Here is a 20,125-nt window from a genome sequence, read left to right on the forward strand (position 1 = left end):
GAACAGGCTTTGAAATCAACTTCTTCCATTAAATGAAATATACACACAGCATGGGAGAAGGAGAGTGCATTGGCACACTGGCGCTTACAACAGATTACTACATCGGGTTAGTTTCTCAAAAGTCTTGGAGGGAGGAAATAACTCCATATTTGCAGAGTAACCACTAAAAGAATATTTCTCTTCATGGCCTGGCAGTCTAAACCAAGTATTTTAACAGGAAAGGGTGACTGGCGGGGTGGCGGAGTATGAGACAATTCCAGGATCAGTCCCTGGCACCTTCTGACAAAACCCAAGAACACGCCTTTTCAAAACCTTGAAAGCCCACAGCTCTATACATACATGTTAAAATCAACCCATGACACAGGGGTGCCATCCATACCAAAGCTCAGAAACTTTACCTTTCTTTCTTTCTTTCTTTCTTTCTTTCTTTCTTTCTTTCTTTCTTTCTTTCTTTCTTTCTTTCTTTCTTTCTTTCTTTCTTTCTTTCTTTCTTTTCTTTCTCTTTCTTTCTCTTTCTTTCTTTTTCTTGTTTTTCTTTTTCTTGTTTTTCTTTTTCTTTCTTTCTTTCTTTCTTTCTTTCTTTCTTTCTTTCTTTCTTTCTTTCTTTCTTTCTTTCTTTCTTTCTTTCTTTCTTTCTTTTTGCATTAAAACCCCCAGAATCAAGGTGTAGTTCCAAAAAGGAACACTTTCAAACTCTGCCCTGCATTGTCACTCTCCATGTCTGGAGATCAACAGTCTCAAAAGAACAGCATCCTTTCTACATATGCTGCCTTTGCATAGGATTGGGAAAGGTCTGCCTAAGGCAAATGTCAATCAGTGTCATCAATACTGCACTGAGAGAATGACTCACAGTAAGGTAGCTCATTGCGTTAAGAGGACTCCTGTAACCTTAAAGGCAGTGAGCAAAGGAAAAGACTATTCTAGTGTCCCTTTCACTTAAAAGACACTACATTTTGCAAAATATAGCAAAATACCAAATTCCTGAAGCTAAGGCAATGAGACAGGTGCAACATTGTTTTAAACAAGTAGACTACAACCCATTTCAGGGCTTTCTCTCTCTGTAGTGACTGAAAAAAAAAAACATCAGGCACATTTTACTCCCGTTACTTCTGTCACTAGCATATCACATTAACAAAGACAAAATATCCCATTATGAGCTTGGGTGTTATCATCAGTGAAGACTTTTATCTCAGCCCTACCACCTTCACAGGTGTGTTTGGTGGGGACACAGGAGAGGGCCTTCTCTGTTGCTGCTCCCAAACTTTGGAACTCCTTCCGACAAGAGGCCAGGCAGGCTCCATTTTTGCTGTTCCTCTGCAAGGAGGCAAAGACCTTTGTGTTCAGGCAAGCTTTCCCCCAGTGACTGGCTGCCTAAGTGGGATTTTTAGATGGATTGGTATGCCTTGATGCTTTTAATGTGTTTTTAGCATTGCTTTTGGTTACCATTTTTAGAGTGGTATTTGTTCCTTTTTAGCATCTGTATATGCATTGTTTTCAACTTTAAATATTTTTAATGTTGTAAGCTGCCTTTGTATACTCATTGTTTTTAGCTTTAAAATATTATCTTTTAATGATGTAGGCCACCTTGGGTCCTTTTTAAAGAGTAAAATGGAGTAAAAATATTAAATTAAATTAAATTAAACATTTGATACAATATGACATTTGACAATTAATGGCACTGACTGGATGCCATGGAAATTATAGCTTCTGTTCACTGAGAATTAGTACTGCTTAGGAGAGAGGAAAAAGTAAATTTGCTGAAGTAATTAAATTAACATTTGTGAAGCTAGTAAACGAACATTGTTAATTCAGTGCCCGTTTCTCTTTAATCTGAACAACATTATGCCAAGACATATGTACACGGTTTTGTTTGACCTTTACTTGCTTTCTCAGGGATATACATACCACAATCAACTTCTCTGGCCCATGATCTGTGATGGGAGAAAGGCACCTGCCCAATCTCCCCCAAAGACCCAGCTATGTTCAATATTTCCCATTCCTCCTCAGGAGAGACAATTTTTACTTTTCTTTTCATATTGTACCTTCAAATGTACAATAAATCCAAGTGAACTAAGTCTAATATTTTGAGGGAGTTAGGAATGAGGGCCTGAATCAAGTTATTAGTCCCAGTTAAATATAGATTAATATAATCAGTGGGAATTTAGGAACTTGACATTTACATATAATTTCATTGAATCAGTGGCTAGAATCCTAGCTCTGCACAATTTGCTGCACTTGATTGGAAGTAATTGACAGGATGCTACATCACATCTTGATTGCTCAGTTATGCACATGACCAGGTACACAACCAAGACATGCCCTAGCATCTTATCAATTAGCGGCAATTAGCTGCTAAAAGTTATACAAACCAGAACTCAGATAGACTTTGTTCAAGTAGAAAGGGTCCAGGGTTAGTCAAAAGGTAAAATATAAATGGTAAATACTGAAATATGATATAATAGTTATAAGAAATGAATATAATCTGGCTTCACCCTGATTAGAAATCCATTAGTTCCACACTTGACCCCAATGCTGTATCTGTAGTCCTACCCCACCCCAATATTTTTCCATTCATGATCTTTTTTATTCCCTCCAGCCTGCTATTCACTTATGCAGTACTCACTCTACAACTAACTGCAGTATTCATTTCCACTCTCATAAAACTGGAGCTCCCTATTTCGACATTTGTGGAGAGACAATAGAGCTCAGTGTGTTGGACCACTTCACTGTAGAACCAGGGCTGGGGAGTTTTTATCCTTCTGTGCCTTCTGGGAGAAGGACTCACCTGGAGCATGTGGGTTTGATGGAGTCACGTGCCCTGTCACTTATGTGGCCTTGGGCAAGGATATTTCCATAACACTTCCAGAAAGTGTTAAATCATTTACCAGAAATGGTAAATCATTTCTGAATACTTTATAACTAGAAAACCCTAGGAGGGCTGCCATAAATAAAAAATGACCTGACAAAAAGAATTAATTGTTTAGAAGTTTGGAGATACAGCTGCAAAGTTACATTCATCCAAGTGTTATACTTATAGAACAGTATTTTTGGCCTACATTGTTTTGAAGGGTTTTGTTTTGGCTTTTGTTTTGCATCTTCATACATAAACATTGGTTCACATTCAGTAAAGTCATAGCTAGAGGAGGCTCACTGACTCAATTGAACTGATAAAGGTGCTGACTCACAAATCCCCAGTGATTCAATGGGTCTGCTTTCATTGTGATTTACTGCTGGCCATTATGTGATAAAATAAAGATTCATTGAACAGCAAATGAACTACTTAGCTTGAAGTCAGAAGGAAAGGATCTTATAGTTGCTGCTGATTTAGAAATCAAATTTGAGACAACCAATAAAAGGCAGACATGACACTATTTAAAGTCAGAAATCAGTAGTATCCAAACAAATGAATATCATTTTTGCTGTTATCATTTTGGATTTCCTTCAAGACAAACAAACCTCCAAAAATATTTATAACTACTTACTTATAGATGGAAAGACCTCATAGTTGTAAGCTTATCTGATATAAAAGATTCCACCAGATGCCTATAATAGGAGCTACTACAAGCTAATTTTCAATGGTCCCAATTGAGATTCCAAGGAAATCCATTTTGAGACATAACTAACCCAGTTATTTAAGTCGGGCAATCAATTGTTCTGTGTAAAATTTAGTATTTCTAGCTCTTACCATTTTGAAGATCTTTTTGGGATACATAAACAAACTTTTGAAAATAGTCTGAGGACATGATAGGAATTAATATATACACCCTTTACAGAACTACCAAACTATATAATTGTTTGTTATTATAAAAAGTGGGATCTAAAGAGAATTGTGGTATTTTTAAAGTTACTAAAACATACCAGTTTGGTACAGTATGAGAGCCAACTGGTCGGAGCATAATAGAGATGCAGTTTTAAAACATTATCTCATAAACACATGAGTAACTGGACTACGAATATCCTAGCCACTGGTGACAAACAGTTTCATTCAGCTGAGATACAGATTTTCTTGTAAGACACAGTTACTGTATTTTTTCATACTATGGCAGATAAAATGATAGGAAGTCATGGATGGTCCCTCAGATAGAATTGTAAGATGGAATTGTAAGTCATAGTGGAAAAGAGCAGTGCTCTACTAGCTTTGATAATAATTATAATAATGTAGATAATAGAGTTGCCCCATTTTCTTTTCTTCTTCAAGCTAAACATTGGTTGAAAGACTGACAGAATTAGAGTAAAGACTTGACAGATGAAATTAATATTCAAGATATTTCAACAGCTGTGACCTCCAGTCATTCTAAGACCCCTTTCCTAAGAAACTGTTGAAGAGTAAAATATGGAAATATCTCGGAAACTCCTTAACAGAATATTTAATAACATAACTGCCAGGTAAAGCAAAACCCCACAAGAGGATATGTTAATGAATGAGACTAAAACATGTCCATTAGAACATCTTGCTTTGCCCCAAAGATAAAAGGCAGACATGTCCAGAAATGCTCTTATATAAAAGTCAGGCTGTTTCTCAAGGGATACTGAAATTCATAATTAGTTTGGGTAATTCTGTCTCATGGTCAGACATATCCTAACGATTTTTAACTACATAATGCTTGAGGATCTGTATGTTTTAGATGGAACATTTCAAATATAGATGATATCTCAACAGAAAACAGAAACCTGTACTACTTACTATATTGCTGGGGGCATACTGTGAAAGAAATGATAAAAATGTGGCACTCAACAGAAAGTGTCCCTTTTTTGTTTCTTATAGTTCAGTGGAAACTCTGGCAGTATCTAGAAGAGGCAAGGCAAGGCGAATAATATCAGTTCACGACAAGGGACATTTGAGTCCTGGTAGGAGGGATGGAAATACTTGCAAGGATGGTAGTGAGACTGTGGTTAGGAAGGTATGACTAGGTTGATGTTGATAGTTATTTTCCCGAGGAGCCAGCTTGAGTTCTGTTTCACCAGTCTTCTACCCAATACTGCATGGTCTGAAGAGAAGAAGTCATCATGACACGAAAGGTTTGGAAACAATAACCAAAATCCTGTTGGGTAACATAAGCTAAGTTGTAAGATTCCATCCATTCTTGATCAATAAATTAAGAGGTCCCACTGTGATTCCTGGGGGGGGCATGTGCATGCCGGCTTGGTGCGTGCATGCACGCACACACGCACACACGCACACACGCACACGCACACACCCCTCCCTCAAGAATCAAGGTGGAACCTCTTTATTTTCCAGTGAGGAATAAGGTGAAAATAACAACTTTGGCCAGACTCCTGTTGTTTAATGTAAGAAATGTGTACATGGTTTTACATGTAACCAGATACTTTCACAAAATTTCCCAGTTTGCTATACAGAGTAAATCCCCACAAATTGATCCTGTTTTTCTAATTGGTGCAGGCCCCAGATATTAAATACTACAAGTGAGAAGGATCTTGGAATTCTTGTAGATCACAAGCTGAATATGAGCCGACAGTGTGATTTGGCTACAAAAAAAGAAAATATTATTTTAAACTGCATTAACAGAAGTATAGTTTCCAAAACTCACAAGGTGTTAGTTCCCCTCTATTCAGCACTAGTAAGCCTCACCTTGAGTATTGTGTCCAGTTCTGGACACAACACACTTCAAAAAAAGATGCTGACAAAATGGAACAAGTTCAGAGGAGGGCAAAAAGAAAGACTGAAAGAACTGGGCATCTTTAGTCTTGAGAAAAGAAGACTGAAGGGAGATATGATAGCACTTTTCAAATAAAAAGGCTATCATACGGAGGAGGGGCAGGTTCTGTTCTCAATCATCCCAGAGTACAGGACATGCAACAATGGGCTTAAGTTACAAGAAGTTAGATTTTGGTTGAATATCAGAAAAAACTTCCTAACTCTTAGAGCAGTTAGGACGTTTTTCCTGATATTCAACCAAAATCAATTACCAATTACCTTGGGAGTTGGTGAGTGCTCCAACACTGGAGGCATTCAAGAGAAACTTAGACAACCACCTAGCAGATATCCTTTGATTTGTATTCCTGCATCGAGCAGGGGGTTAGACTTGATGGCCTTATAGGCCTGCTCTAACTTCACTATTCTATCATTCTATTATTCTAAATCAAAAGAGCTTCATACTCAATATGCATAAAAGAACATGTGAAAATGCAAACAGGTCTATGCTTCAGACTCCAGACATAAAGTCAAATTACTCTGATCCTTCACCTATTTTTATCTGGCAATCTAGAATGTTAGATATGTCTCCTCCTATAACAATTAAATATGTGTGACTTCTTTTTATCTAGCTTTAAAGAATTAAGGCATGGCTAGACAGCCAAGTTATTCTAGCTTGGATCAGTCTAGAGATCCTGCTAAACAGAGAGTTGCTATTGGTGAAGATCACCATTCTGCTTCAGCAATGGAACAGCCAGCCAGCTGCCTTGGTTTGATCCTAGAGATTCCACAGTCCCCGGGGCACTGGAAAAAATTAACAGTTTGCTTCCATAATTTTCCACATGCAGGTACAAAACCTTTAAGGATCAGATGGTGGGAAATGCCTCTGTCATGGATCCTGGAGAGCACTTATCAAAATAGACAACACTGGGCTAAGAAAAACAGTAGTCATTGATCCAGTATCAACTAGTGTTGTATGCTTCATTTAAAGACTGAAATATTAGTGGAAGACACACACACACACACACCAGAAAGTCTTCATAAAGTAGTTTCAGGCTCTGCTCTTCAAAGAAACATTACTGTCGCTGTTTCACACTTGCTTTTAGAGAAGTCTTTGGATTATGGGGATTGACCAGGATGATGCAGATTGTAATGCAAGAGCTTTCACTCTTTCAGCATTTGGACGTTTTTGAGCAAGTATGAGCCAGGTGTTTGTAGTGGCAATGTTTGCTTGTGTAAGGATAATGCTTGCACAAGTAGGTACATACCACATTGCCACAATGGCAAGGTTTTATGAGCCAATAAAATCCCAGCCATTAAGCTTAATTTAGTGTATTTTGCTACCTATTTAAATATATGCATGTTAAATGAAACAGATAAAATGGGGAAAAGCAATAGTAAATGGTTCTGGCGACTTAAACGTTAAGCTGTAATTTGCTAGAAGCAGTAAATAGAACTCCTAGAGGTTATGCTCACAGAATCTTACTGTACACGATTTATTGGGAAAATTTCAAAAGCCATTTGCACATACTCAGAGTTACAAAAATGATAAACCTGCAATCCTCCAGCTATTTAAAGTAAAATAAAACAGAAATGTTTATTCTGGCATTACTTCTTTTCTATTGACTCCATAGTTTTCCCTAGGCATCCATACATTTTTGCCAAGAAGGAACCAGGCAGCACTTTCATAGTGACCTATTTTGCAAATAAAACAAAGTGGAATAAACAAAAATGTGACTGATTCAATCAACAAGAGATTTTGCATGTTAGACATGTTACAACTCCAGCATCTAAACTATGGCAATTAAATAATATGGGTAGGTAGGTAGGTAGGTAGAGTTACAGACAATAAAACTGGACACTGTAGTCACACAGTGTTGAGATTGAAGAGAACAAAGATTTTTTGCTGTTTTTTTATTAGAACATATCTCCTGCCGTGAATGAACATTGTAAATATGATTGCAATGACATTTTGTTTCTCCACCCTTCATTTTATGTGCTCTGTGAATCTTCTTTTGCCCCAGAAAAATTATTTGACTTACCCCTTTTTGACACTTCATGCTGACATTAAAGGAACATGAGTAAGATATACAAATTGTAGCTTTACAGCCAACATGGATTTCCAGTAAGACGAGTCCTACGAAAAGTAAATAAAGGAGAAGGCACTAGAAATAAGTGTTTCATTCACTGCAGTGGGAATCACAGATAAACTGTGAGCCATGGAGCACTACCTAATAACATACAAGAGTACTGTAATTCAAGAAATACTGCATTTAATTCAACTGTTGATCCATATTACATTTGACCTAGCACTTCAATGAGAATTGCACAACTAGTGACTTACAACTGCTTTAATGGGACTACTGATAATTGGATTTAATCCATTACCTTTAAATAAACATGCTCTCACCTCAATTTGTGATCTATCTCTAATTTCTGTTTTTGGCTTTAAATTTAGCAGAACTAGATTTTGAGGGTCAAAGAACCTAAACTGTTCTGAACCACTCACAGAATGGGAAAAGCAGTGAGACTCCAACCAAGCCAAAACAAAATATTAGTTTGTATAATCCCCGCCTAGATAACCAAGCATGAACAATGGTTGCTAGAAGTATCACCTTACCATTTAATGCCTGTTGAGAAGCATGGTATAAAAGGAAAAGTTATGACTTCCTGGGATTAGAGAGGGAAAGCAGGGATCTCATTCTACAGGTAAAGCAACCAAGCATATTCAGGCATTTGGAACAGAATTATAATAAACATATGGTAAGGAGGAACTCTCTCCGTCATAACCCTCCATGTGTGGAAAGTGACAATCGTGTATGAAAGAAGAGCCTCCTCCCAATCTGGAACCCCCATTTTTAGGGTTACAATTACCATGAAGAACCTCCAAGTGTAACAAAGCTTTTCTTCTTCAGAATACTGGTCTCCATGTAAGGACAGTCATAATAGAAAGAGTAGGACTAGCACTCTCTCTCCTCTTTATTTTACCTATATTTGGGATGCATGAATAGAGGTACAGAGCTGTTGAAGGTTCTCAGCGTAAGTGGGTGACATTCACAAAGAATCAACATAAGTAGTCTTCCAACTTACTTCTAGTCCTGACTTTAGTCTCCATTTATTCTCTGAGTTATCACTCCAGGCACTGTACAGTATTGTGTGCCTTATACGTTAGAATCCGCTGGAAGGTACTATAAGATAGTGGAAGATGAAAGAAACTGACATGAAACACACATGCACTGTGTGGTCTCTTTGATAAAACTTGCAGCCTCTTCAGGCTTTTTACCTTGATTCTCAAGCTGTGACAACTCAGACAAATGAAACTTTACCTCATTATGCACCCACTCCAACAGCACTGAAGCCAAAATGAGATCTGGCACTGAGTAACTGGGGCACGGAATATGACTGCAAAATAGTTTTGAGGCCAACCTGCCACATGATTGACTTCACTTAAATTGGACAAATCTCCTTAGATTTGGCAGGCCGGCTTCTCTGAATATTAATATAATACAAGGATGGTATTTCATGTGAATCATTTGGCAAGTGTATTGACAGAAACACAAGCAAGCCTTGACTGTGGATCGAGCGCACAACCACTTACTGAAAGGGGTTCAGAGTTGACTCCAGCTAATCCTAGCTTCCCAGTGGAGATGCCTGTTACTGAAAACAGATCATAAAATGCAATATACTTCCGTTAGGAAGCATTCCAAGAGAGAACTGAGATGAATAATACATCTAAAAATCAGAATTGCACAGTCCTAGAGATCAATAAGAAACCCAATGAAAAAAATCATAAATTAATGTACAAATCAAGCAGAAACTGGACCCTGAAAATCTTTCACTCAGTCTTTTGTTGAATTTCTCCAAATCCCACCTGTTTTGTTTTTCCTCTCCTTGTTTTGTTATCAAGTTCTGATAAATGTTGTTGTTTCTTCCTGCATGGATATCTGTGTGTAGTTCATTGCATAGCTTTCCTAGTGTATGGTGTGGTGGGTTTTTTTTTTCATTTTTCTTAATCCTTTTTCCCTCTGTGGAATAAAACATGTTTGTGTGCTCTTCCAAAGATACAAAATTTTCGTTGTGTGCATTATTTGCAAATAATCTGAAAACACATACACACACACACAAAGAAGTCCTTCTGATGACCTGAAACGCAAAGATATAACTCTCATCAACCATGAATTGGACAGACTTATTCTTTCTTAAAAAATAATATGAATTTCTTTTCTATCTCTAATCAGAAACTGACTCCAACAAATGATGCTAACCATAGGTGAAAATTCTGGCCAATGTTTTACTCAGGCTACAATAAGGACTGTTGGCTGCATAGCTTTGTGGTTTAAGTACCTGGCTGCAGAGCCAGAGGTTGGGAGTTTCTCTCCACTGTGCCTCCTGTGAGTAGAGCCACTCTCTGTGGCCATGGGCAAGCTGCACAGTCCCAGGGTGGTCCCTGAAGAGAGAATGGTAAACCACTTCTGTGTATTCTTTACCGAGATAACCCTGAAAATGGTCACCATAAGCCAGAATTAACTTGACTGATGATGATGATGATGATGATGATGACGACAACGACAACAACAACAACAACGACTAGTGAAAAGTAGTGCATTTTTCAGGGAACATTTAGCACTTACTGGAATTAAAAGGCAAGCATGCATAATGATGATATGTTGAAGAAGGTATCAATTAAATATTCAGAGGAAAAATTCAGTCTTGAACTACAGTATATAAAATATACAAAATAAAATGAAGCCACTACTTCTCTATCATAGATTTGTATGGCCATTACATATTTTTTTGCAAGCATGCAATATGCCTATAACATGCATTTACTAATCTTGTCAGATATACCACCGGCAAAAATAACTTGTCATCAGTTATTGTGCTTCTGTATAATGGTGTTGATTAGACTAGCACTTCCAAGAATACAGTAAGGGCATCAGTTTGCTCCAGGACAAGTTGTTCAAAGTGATGCTGACTGATTAATCAAATAAACTACACACACTGCATTAAGGTAAGGAATTTCCTTCAGGAAACATATCTCAATTCTGGTATCGACCAATGCACAAACAGCAGGAAAAGACGATTATTTTGAAACCTTGAATTTCTGAATTTGTCCTACATATTTATGCATTGAACTGTCAAGAGTATTATTTGTTGAAAGATAACTTGGCATGCAGTCACCATAATATTAAGACATCTTAGTACACACAAATTCCAATTACCCTTTTGTTGAAATGCTTGAACAAACCCATCTTCACAATACACAGTGCTTGGTGTTTGAGAAAAAAGTTTGATGGCACGGTCCTACCATTATAGACAGGGTAATTTGAAGGTGAAAGAACCATTTCATTTGAGGTTGTGTTTGGCTTATACAGCCAGGGTACTACCAAAAGAGGAGTGATGCCTATCTTCATTCTTCCCATACTGGGATTCCATGTGCGCTGATACTTGCAAGATAGGAAATTCTGCTGCATATAAACTGTGGTACATTTTCCCTCATGTTGTATCCAATGGAAGAGAAATGATGAACCTCAGCACCAGTATTGACCTGCATTTCTCTGCATTTCCAAACCCTATCATAGGACCAGGAGCACTTTGAATTCATAAGATCTTCTCATGACATAAAGGCTCCAATGCAGGAGAGGCAAAGGCCATCATGGCTTCCATTTACAATCAGTTTGCCCCTTTCAAGATTGCACACCTAACATAATTGTTGACCACACCTTCTGCATTTCATAACCTGCTAAACCTCTTGTTCATAAGTCCCACCCACACATGTATCTGTGTGTCTACCTTTCTAAAATCTTTGTTGTTGTTTAGTCATCAAGTTGTGTCCACCTCTTCGTAATCCCATGGACCACAGCACGCCAGGACCTCCTCTCTTCCACTGCCTCCCAGAGTTATGTCAAATTCGTATAGGGAGCTTTGATGACACTGCGCAACCATCTTGACCTCTTTCATCCTCTTTTCCTCTTGCCCTCAGACTTTCCCAACATCAGGGTCTTTTCCAAGGAGTCTTCTCTTCTCATGAGATGGCCAAAGTATTGGAGCCTCAGCTTCAGGATCTGTCCTTCCAATGAGCACTCAGAGTTGATTTCCTTCAAAATGGATAGGTTTGTTCTCTTTGCAGTCCGGGGAACTCTCAAGAGTCTCCTCCAGCACCACAATTCAAAAGCATCAATTCTTTGGTGGTCAGCTCTCACTTCCATACATCGCTACTGGAAAGACCATAGCTTTGACTATGCGGACCTTTGTCGGCAAGATGATGTCTCTGCTTTTTAAGATGCTGTCTAGGTTTGTCATCACCTTCCTCCCCAGAAGCAGGCGTCTTTTAATTTCGTGGCTGCTGTCACCATCTGCAGTGATCATGGAGCCCAGGAAAGTAAAATCTGTCACTGCCTCCATATCTTCCCCTTCTATTTGCCAGGAGGTGATGGGACCAGTGGCCATGATCTTAGTTTTTTGGATGTTGAGCTTCAGACCATTTTTTGCACTCTCCTCTTTCACCCTCATTAAGAGGTTATTTAATTCCTCTTCACTTTCTGCCATCGGAATGGTATCATCTGCATATCTGAGGTTGTTGATATTTCTTCTGGCAATCTTAATTCTGGCTTGGGATTCATCCAGTCCTGCCTTTCGCATGATGTATTCTGCATATACGTTAAATAAGCAGGGAGACAATATACAATATTTTGAAATCTACTGTAATCTAATGAAATGAACTACTCTGTGAAGGTTTATGTCAGAATAATTAGAAGTTCTAGTAGTAAATGCCTGAAAGTGTTCTAGTTTTCTGCTGCTATTAGAAAACTACTTTTCACTTATTATTGATGGAATGATAGGAGAAAAATAACATCTGCTCTCTCCCCACCCTACCCCCACTGATACCAGGGAAAATCCATGATCATCTGCCTAAAATAGTTGTGTTTCCTTTGCTATGTCATCTTAGCCAAACAGGGATTCTGCAGAAGAGGCCTCTGGTTCTATTGACGTGAAAATACAGGTGTCTATGCAGATCCCTGTACATAAGGCAGGCCAGATGGGAATAAGTTGGCACAATGGGAATGCAGCATAATTTGCATCACTGGAAGTAAAGGTTGTGAGGAAGAAGGGATAAATATCCTCCCTTTAATTTGAGAGGCACTGTTGTAAAATATACAAAGTAAATTCGACTGCCTTTGTAAGGCTGTGTAAATTGCATCACTGTCTTAGCAGCTGTGTGAAGGCAGGTATAAGTATTCCTAGGAGAACACATGTCAGGCGATTGATAGTTTAATGACTTCTTTTGATCTGTGTAATCATATTTTCAGTTTAGAGATAATTGCCTTAGATACACATGGGAGAGGTCTTTTATAAAACAAATACAACTGAATTATTAAATTATTTATTTCAACTCCCCCCCCTTTTTTTTTTCTCTCTCTCTCTGTTATGGACATAAGTACAACAAATATTTTGAACTAATTCCTCTAAAATGTAATTAGAGTACCCCTTTTGTTTACCAGCAATAATTCCAATTATCTTTGATAGATATCATTTATGGAGAACAATTCTGTTTAATGTTGCTGTATGGTAAAAAAAAGTTTTTAAAATGTGCCAAAGAACTGGGAATTTATAGAAAATTGACTGTGTTGTTAATTGGCCATGCTTTCTGGGTCCAACAGCAGTTCAACAATATCTGAAGGTTACATACCTCCCTTTTAGGTAAAGGTAAAGGTTCCCCTTGACAATTTTTGTCCAGTCGTGTCCGACTCTAGGGGGCGGCGCTCATCCTGTACACAAGTTCACCAGTCTGTATGGATCATGGGATATAACACAACAGGAAAACAGTTAATCATACAATGAGCAAGAACAAAAAAAATACAGGGACATAATCTCCAATTTCCTCTAGTGGCCGACTCTGACACTGTGCCTTGGAAATATATATGAAAATAGATGAGACAAACCAAATAATACCTGCCTTTCCGCTTACTGCAAAAATGGCAAGCCTACAAGGTTGCAGTCAAAAGGCCTCCAAAAGGCCTGATAAATCCCTTTAAAAGCAACTGTTGAAAATAACTAGATATTACTGGTTACAGCTAAGTAAATTAGGTATTTTATTTGCTACATCTAAAGGCAACTTTGTACCTTCTAATTACATTGTTATTTCAAAGTAACTAGTTGCCTCCACATTCTGGTTTTGAGAGTAATAGAACAGAGTTTTCCAGTCTTAAAAGTTAGAGAAATATGGAAGAGAACTAATCTTATTATAATACTAGGAAAAGGGAGAGGAGCGCGCGCGCGCGCGCACACACACACACACACACACACACACACACACACACACACACACACACACAGAGAGAGAGAGAGAGAGAGAGAGAGAGAATTGCAATTTTAGTGAAGATGTTCTGAACTCATTCGAGAGAAGGCACCAAAGAACATTGTATAATGATTTTTAAACCTTTTGATCCTTGTAATGTCTAACGATGAGGGCTGGGCTTTGTTTTTTTAAGAATCCAGTCTTTCCATTCTCAGCATAAGAAGAGATAAAGAATCTGCAGGTATTTGACAGTATGAGAATGTCTCAGCAGCAGTGAAGCAGATTCAGAAAAAATCAAGGATGCTGGCCTCATTCCTCACCTTTCCAGAATCCATTAGTTTCAAAATCAGGCCGGATAACAAAATTGATTGGATGTATATTGCTGTCTTTCTCCAGTTCATATCTACCGGCAATCATGCTGATTGTGGACAGTATGGCATGGCCAAGGCACATAAAGGAGTAAACTATGTTTACCACTGTATAATATTGCCAGATAAATTGCTTTTTAAAACCTGCTTCCTTTCTCGGACATCATGAACACACTTTTCTCATTGTATGTTCCACAGCTGCCATTTTAATTATCACTTTTTGCACTCGTCAAGTTGCCTGTCAGTCACCATTGCTTTTCTCAGTCTTATTGCAGTACTTTTTTAGATTTAATTTCTCATCTTGCTTATTTTGTCTGTAGAGTTTATCAGCTCCAATCTTTGTCACAGTACTTAAACAAATCCACGTTATGGATTACTGTCACCAACTTGTCCTTTTTCTCTCCATTTTTGTTTGTTTTGTTTTTGTTTTGCTTTGTTCTGAACATTTCTTGTCAGTGCTAATTTTACCTTTGTTTCAGAGCTGTCACATCCTCTCTAAATACTGACCAAAGATTTGTTCCTCCTCACTTCCCATTCGGTGGCTATTACCCCTGTCCGTACAATTGCTCCAGTCTGAATCACAGTCTTTAGGGAAGGTGTCCTCAGCAGCTCTTTGCTTTGTCTCTCTAAGTGCATTACTTCTGGTTTGCTTCGACTGATAAAGCTGTGTTCTGCCCTTGATCTTTTCACTTCCAGTGTTAGATTTTATTAGACCACACTTGTTATAATTGCATATTGACATCACTGCACTCAGATCCCCTTCCCAATCCACTGAATAGTTCTACCTCTTTGTTTGAAAATGTTCATTTATCTCAAGATAAAGGCTAAAGTATTTTATGTAGCAAAAGTACTGCCATTAAAAGAACTAATTGAAATAGACATGGGTGTTAAAACTCTCTGAAAGTAAGAGATAACGCTTGCTTGAAAATCAAAGCAAAGATTCCCAGAAGACAGCTTCAAAAATTGTTTGGGCTCTCAGTGAATAAGGAGAAATGTTGTTATTTTCATTATTACTAATAATATTATTTGAAAACAGAGAGATTTCACATGTTCTTAAAGATTCTGAATCATCTTCCTACTGATATCACACATGATACTGATTAAAATGTTTCATGTGTGTTATACTGATAGTATTGCAGAATCAGTTCTAGAGATGGGAAAATCACTTTTTTGTACTATCGTTCCCAAAATATTCCCAGCAAAACTATAATTTCTGCCCTTCTGGTTTAGTTCAAAGTTATAACATGACTAGATTGGAATAGAAACAGAACCAGTCATTAGCTAGCTATTCTCCAATTGCAGAACTGGCCAACCAAGTTAAATGCCAGCTGAGACTTTGAGAGAAGCACCTAAAGGCTAGCTAAGGCAAGAGAAGAGGGATAAATATGCAAAGCATTGAGGTTGCCTCAAGAAGCAGGAAATCATGATACATTGGGCAAAATCCTGTTACAGGACCAGCAGCATTTTTGACAATTTGTTAATTTCCCCCCTCTCCCATCCTCAAGCTCTCAAAGGCTTCCCCAGGGCAAAGGAAAGCCCTAGGGGGCCCCAGAACCTGAAAGGAGGAGGGAATGGGATACTTCCCGTGAGTTTAATTTAACAGAATACAGTAATTGTGTTTAGTTTATACTATATTTCCACTACCCAATCTGGGTTACATCTGGATAAATTTATGCCAACAGGATTGTGCTCCATGTCTTGAATGAGAAATGTCTCTCACACATAAACACAAAAAGAGCAAAGTGCAAGGACAAATAGGTTCTGTAGCAAGAAATTCTTAGAAGGCATTAGAACAGTGATTCCCATCCTTGGGTAGCCCATGTGTCCTTCAACTGCAGCCCCCAGCTGTGCTGGCTGAGGTTTCTGGGACTTGCAGACTAAGACTGGGTTAATTTATCAAGATATTTGCCATTGTCTCCAGATGTATGCATAACGGTTGGGACAACCAAAATTGCAGTCAGATTAGTGGGAAAACAGGTACTGGTAAAGGAGACACAGTTGCAGGCCAGAATGGAACATTTGAATGCATGGCTAGAAAGGGCAGAGTACGTCATAGATTGATGTTTCCTAGCCTCCTGCCTTTTCTAAATGGGTAAAAAAGAGAAATTGTTTCTTATTTTATTTCTGAAATAGGCAATAGTCTGCAGGAACTTTTGGAGCAGCAAGTTACATCTTATCCATTCAAGATAAAGTCCTGAATGTCTGTTCAGGCTTTGAACATCATACACGGGAGCCCTTCATTACAGTTTTGATTCGAGTTCTTTTTAACTTTAAGCATATTTTTGGAAGGCAAGGGTTTTAGCAAGAGTTCAAAGAGCAGTCAAGACCTTATGCCACTTCCATTGATGATAGTAAAAACTAATTCCTCCAGGCAATGGAAAATATATAACTATGAGTAAAAAGTCCACGAATGAAACCAGATAAAATTTTGAACCACTTACCTAATAATAAGTTTCAAAGCCTTTTCCATACTAAAGTTGTCTATACATCATGAATTTCAGAGGGATGGAACAAGTAAGAAAATTGTTTAAACACTTGGATGTTTCTTTCATTTGATTTTTATGGATAGAAGTGGGACATTATTATGGACTGCAATTAATCTGCCTCCCCTTGGCAGTCCTTCCTTTGTAAGTTTCCATATCACACAACATGGCTCTTCAAAACAAAGTTACAGGTGATTGCAACCCTTCTTTGTTTGAGAAATATAGTTGTAAGATTGCATCCTCCTTCACATGCCCATCTGCTGCTTTTATTTTTTGGATTTTAGTTGCTGGAGTGGCTATTAAGTCTACCATGATGAGTATCTCTGCTTCCAGATTTATCACTTTATCATTGGAGAGATAAGTAGAAAATCTGAAAATCTGTTTCATGCAGCTGGCCATACCTGTACAGTTGTGGTACTCATAGTCCAAAATTATTCTGAAGATAACTGCAGAGAAGTGGTTCTCAATTGACTCAGCAAGTGTTTAAGAGGAGTGGTTGAAGAATTGAAGAGGACTGAAGAATTATGATACAAATGTCATTCAACACACACACACACACACACACACACACACACACACACACACACACACACACACACACACACACACACACACACACACACACACACACACACACAATTCTATTATTTTTTCATGCAGAGGAGCCAGCCACTGGACCAACCTTGGTGAATGGTGCCACCATGTTCCTCAGTCACATGGAGCATATGGTAGATGTTCATTAACGGATCCAGGCAGAAGAGCTTGACCACAGACCTGTGGAGCCTTTTCAAACCAAAGCACTTCTAAATCCCACTTGGCTATCAGAAACATCAATGCCAACCTAAGGCAGAAAACTCTAGGTGTGGTTGCAATTGCAACTGCATTGCAATTACCCATAGAGTTGAAAAGTGAAAAGCAGTGGAAAACTACCACATTATATCTTCCAGGTATGCTCATCACAACTAGGCAGAAATGTAAATAGAAGAGAATTGTCTTTGCCAGTTGACATAGGTCTTGATTCAAACTCTTCCTTGAACATTTAATTGTCACTTAACCATAGTTTACATTTTTCCCAATTCAGCCATAAATATATGGACCTGTCAAATAAGGATAACCATGCTTCCCTGGTGCATAATAAATATCTGACTCCTTAACTAAAAGATTCTGTGGTTTTGCCTACCCTTCTGGAAACTAATGTCTTGATTTTGTTTATTGAAGAACACTAGCCAATGAGCTTCCATTGAGCAGAAAATCCCCCCATTTTGGTAATACACTATCCGCCTCTTTACACAAGCCTTTTTGTTGTGAGCCTGGCAACCTCCGTGAAGACTCCCTCATTGCCCGTTTGCCCAATAGGAAGCTGTACGGTCTGGCACTGCTACTCTGGCATGACTTTTTGCTCAGAGGAACATCAGTAGAATCCTGGCCCTAGTCTGCCTCAGCTAAATAACATCAACAGCTAAAATATCTGCTGACGAAATTCTATATTACAACCCCACAATATAGGTCTTCCTATCTAGGTATATTTTTTCCATATAATTGTTGTGGCTTTTCATAATTATCTGCCATTTAGTTCTGTTTTATGTTTCATTATCACAGTGAGTTTATATGCAGCTCTTGTGAATCCCATCTGTTTTACAGCTAATGCATTAGTGTATCACTTGGTAATTTCTTTTCAATGTATTGTTAATGGCATATTTTGCTCTCTCAGTATCCTATCCAAAGTTCAACTCAATCAAAAATACACATTTGTTGATGATTTACTGTTCTTGTTTTCTGAACAAGCTATTCTGACTTTTAGTGTCTTTACTTTTTATATCTCTTGAAATATAAAACATAGTTCAAAATCTTGAACTTAGCTTGTGCAAACTTATTTCACATATGTGACATTATGGTTGCCCATCTTCTTAACTCCTAACTAATATTTTCTGTATTAGTATTATAATTTGTGATGGGCAGTAACCTCAGTTTGGAAGTTCATGCTGATTCATCAGCACAGCACCACAGGTGCTGAACATTCCTGTCCCCCACCCCCAAGCCAGCTCCCCCACTCACCAGCCAGTGTGTGCTACTCTTTCCCTCCTTTTTTGCATGATTGTCCACTCAAAGGCAGCACTGCAGGAATCCTTCCCTGCCTCCTCGTCTGACTGGATAGTTGCTGGAGGAGGCAGAAGAGGGAAGCTGCAACTGGACAATTGAGTGCCATACTGACAAACTCGCCCAAACCTCCAAACTTAGGTTCGTTTTCATTTCTAATTATAATGCTCACACAACACTAGTATAATATTATCTGGTGATATTAGCTTTCACATACAGATAGTTTTCCATGTCTGCATGCTTCCTTTGCACGTGTGGATGGCATCAACTTCAAGCTAGGTAGGAATTGTGGCTACCATGCAGCCTACCAGGCTGTTTGTGCAGCCCCTGAAACTCCCCCCAAATTCATCCAAGCCACCTCACATCAGTAAAAATACTTTTTCAGAAAACTGAGAATTGTAGCTTCAAAAGCCTCCAGAAGGTAAGATCTGTGACCGAAACAAGACATGCCCCCTACATCTTGTTCTAAGCCCTAAACCACTTCTTTGGAAATCAGGCTTGCAAAGGTCAGGGCACTGGGAATGGGCAAGAGCAACTCCCAGAGCCTCTGTCATTGCCCATGAGGCATTGAGTCATGAAAATGAGAATGATCCAATGGCTACAGAAACCTCATTAGCCACAGTGGGATTTATTTCTACATCAACAGGTATAAGATTCCATTGTAGCATGAATTTAAAAAAGGGAGTCATGGAGTGTATTTCACTAAATATAGTATTCTGATTCACAATAACAAAAACGTGGATTTGGGAAAATCTGTTCCTCAGTAGGGTCTGTCTTCATTTATCTTCATTATGAGGAAGATCCCATGCTAAGGATCTTAATGAAGGGGAGCAGAATGTTGAATAATATTTTTTTATGAAATAGACTACCAATCTACATAATTATTGATCAATTATGTTAATTGTATTAGTGCCTGAAGTTGTGTGATCAATAAATGTTACAGACACATAATAAGCCAATTTTTAGAACTCTAGGAGGAATTCTGGGAGTTGTAGTACTTTTTTGTTTTGTTTAGTCATTAAGTCGTGTCCAACTCTTCATGACCCCATGGACCAGAGGACACCAGGCCCTCCTGTCTTCCACTGCCTCCCAGAGTTGGATCAAATTCATGCTGGTATCTTCGATGACACTGTTGTAGTACTAAAATGTAACATTTCTGTACTTTACCCTATTTGTAAAACTTTTGCACGCTGCATTTGACAATGACGTGATTGCCAGTAGGTTG

Source organism: Pogona vitticeps, chromosome 5, assembly GCF_051106095.1.
Source record: "Pogona vitticeps strain Pit_001003342236 chromosome 5, PviZW2.1, whole genome shotgun sequence".
Lineage (NCBI taxonomy): Eukaryota > Metazoa > Chordata > Lepidosauria > Squamata > Agamidae > Pogona > Pogona vitticeps.